Genomic DNA, 3389 nt, shown 5'->3' with positions numbered 1-3389 from the left:
AAGCGCCCACATGCAGTAATAGGAGGTGTGGCGAGGGCGACCGGAGGGGCACAGAAGGAATGCACACACACCTGGACCGAAGCCAACACAAAAACACAGAAAATTGTGTCTACACAGTTTGGCAAAAATCCCAACTGTCTATCTATCTATCTATCTATCTATCTATCTATCTATCTATCTATCTATCTATCTATCTATCTATCTATCTATCTATCTATCTATCTATCTATCTATCTATCTATCTATCTATCTATCTATCTATCTATCTATCTATCTATCTATCTATCTATATCTATCTATCTATCTATCTATAACAGTCCAAACATGATGGACAAATGTGTCTCATTCACTTCTGCTATTTCTGACACTGTCTTTTATATGACAATCAGGGTTACAGTTACTACTAATATTGTTATAAACCAAAACCGTCACAGTTCTTTTGTATAAATTTGACACTCCTCCCTTTTTCCCTCATGTATCTTATAAGTTGTTTTGTATTGTCTCTTGTGCAGCACGTTGGTCAACTGATGCTGTTTTTAAATGTGCTGTAGAAATACATTTGACTTTGATTACAATTACAGTTGGATATGTACATGGTTCTGGTGGACATACAAAAGTAAGTCAAGTACGTGTGGCGAAATTATTTCAATTCAAAGTGCACTTAAGATTTTTTAAGTAGGCTATAGCTTTCAACCACATTTCATTGTGTTCAATAGCAACAACAAAAACTGGCTCAGGTGACATCGTGTGACGCCATTACTGAATCCATAAAGACCTGATGGCAATGTGAAACTTGTAGCTATTTGTTCTTGCAGTTTACTTGCACACCACCTTGCTTTTTAGGTCAGATAAGCCAAAAGTTATTAGTAAAACAGGAGCCTTTCTAAATAATGTCCTACCATTGTTTAAGCAGTGTTTTTGTTTTGGCCCATGCCGTGCACCATTGTTTTGTTCTGTTAAGATTTGTATGTTGTGCTCCATACCATGTGCTCTGGTCGAGAGCTGTACATAAATGAATAAATATGTGACTAGGAGGAAGGTGCAATACATTGAAATGAAAGCAGCTCCCACACACTGTCTCGCTTTCACAGACCTTGATCTGGTAGAATGGCATCAAAATGATTCTATATATACACACAGATATACAGACAGACCCAATTTCAGAGAGTCTTTATGTGTGTCTGTATACTGTAGCTAGATAAGCATTTCAATTTTGGTGAAACATTGCCCTCTGCTGGACATTTGCCTTCTCTGCAGATGAAACATGCAGATATTTAAACCTGCAGTGTGTAGAATTTTGGGTTTTATTTCCTAGCAGATTTTGTAAAAAGTAATTATAATATCCAGAAGTACGTTTAATTTAGTGCATAGTAGCTGAACACATTTTTTTGAATTATTCATTTTTCCCTTAGAAAGGGTCTCATATATGTCCATATTTCTGCATATTTTGGACCAAGGTCTAGTGCCGCCATCTTGAAAGTGTCATAGTTGGAATGTCATCAGGTGCATTGTTTAAAATGTAGAATTGTTCTTGTCCTTGAAGGCCACTGTAGCTTCTGTTATTATTCAAAAGGGGTGGGGTTACCCAGGGAGTGTTGCATTCTAGAACTTTGTAGAACTTTCTTGATGATGTCATATTACACACTGCACCTTTAAATGTCATTGTATCGATACACTTTTCTGTATCTGCATTTGCAAGTATGTAAGTATGTACTAGATATAGTGTATTTTTCAGTATATTATTATTTAACAAAATATGTTGCGCTTTTGTCTGTTCATCTGTATTTTTAAAATAAAAAATTTGATCGTTAAAAAAACACTAAATGTCATTGTTACATTATCAGCTCTTATTTGCCTCTTTGCAGCTTTTTTCCTCAACCCCATCTCTCATGAACCCGGGTATCGGCACCACGTCATCCACAGCCTGCCGTCTGTCCAGCTGTTAGATAAACATGGTAAAATCAGATCAGAGGTACACACAACTATTCTGACCTCCAAAAGAAGCCCTATTTCATTAGTGGATAGAGCGCGTACCATATTGGCTCTGGCCTTGTTGCAGTGGTCGCGGGTTCAAATCCGACCTGTGGACCTTTACTGCAGGTCACCCCCCCTCTCTCTCTCTCTTTCTCCCCATTTCAACTCTGTACTGTCTAATAAAGCTTGAAAATTCCAACAAATAATCTTTAAAAAAATAATAATAAAATAAATATATATAATGTGTTGTTCAGAGGTGAAGTCGGAGGAGAGGAGCAGGTCTTTCCAGATGCACAGCCAGGAGCGGCATCGCGTCATTCAGTCCGTGGCGTTCTGCAGACGGGCTCCAAGCACAGAGGCTACGAGCGTAGAGGCTGCAAGCATAGAGGCTGCAAGCACAGAGGCTACAAGCGTAGAGGCTACGAGCACAGAGGCTACGAGCATAGAGGCTACGAGCGCAGAGGCTACGAGCGCAGAGGCTACAAGCACAGAGGCTACGAGCATAGAGGCTACGAGCACAGAGGCTACGAGCATAGAGGCTACGAGCGCAGAGGCTACAAGCACAGAGGCTACAAGCTACAAGCGTAGAGGCTACAAGCATAGATGCTACAAGCATAGAGGCTACAAGCATAGAGGCTACAAGCATAGAGGCTACAAGCTACAAGCGTAGAGGCTACAAGCATAGAGGCTACAAGCGCAGAGGCTACAAGGTCCGAAGGCTGAGAGGCTGCGTGTGTGTGTTATCTGGGCTTAAAAGTCACGTTCTAGTTTTTCTTCTTCTTAAAAAATAAAAAGTATTTGAAAAAATGTCCAGTCATTGTGTTCACTTGTTTTTTTGTTCTTTATGAAAAAAAATACCAGTCATTATAATAATAATAATAATATATTTAATTTATATAGCGCTTTTCTCGCACTCAAAGTGCTTAAAATTGTTACACAGGGCAAAGATGTGTTTGTTTGCAATTAGTTAATAACCGTGAGGTCAGCTCAAGATGCTTAGTAGTGATTAGTCAATGGTCTACATCTAGAGGCTTGATTTCTCTTCTTCCCAATACATGGTAAATGGTCTTGACTTATATAGCGCTTTTCTAGCCGATTTTCTCAGCCCCAAAGCGCTTTACATTTCTTACCACATTCACCCATTCATACACACACTCATACACCGATACATAACATAACATAATATAACTCACTGACTATCCCACATTATAGGTGCTACTGTAGTTAAAAAACGAATAGCATGATTACCCCTAAAATCAACACGGATTAATAATAGGAGACAGAAAAGAGTGTACAGTGATGCTTTCAAAGCTTTGTAAGATCAGCACTCTCAATCATAAGACATAATAAAGATTTAAAATGTGTAGGAAAATTAACTGAAAAAAATCCATATAATCAATGTGCACTTGAATGAA

This window comes from Ammodytes marinus (assembly GCF_949987685.1).
Source record: "Ammodytes marinus genome assembly, chromosome: 13".
Classification (NCBI taxonomy): domain Eukaryota; kingdom Metazoa; phylum Chordata; class Actinopteri; order Uranoscopiformes; family Ammodytidae; genus Ammodytes; species Ammodytes marinus.
Note: the sequence above shows the minus strand (reverse complement) of the source record.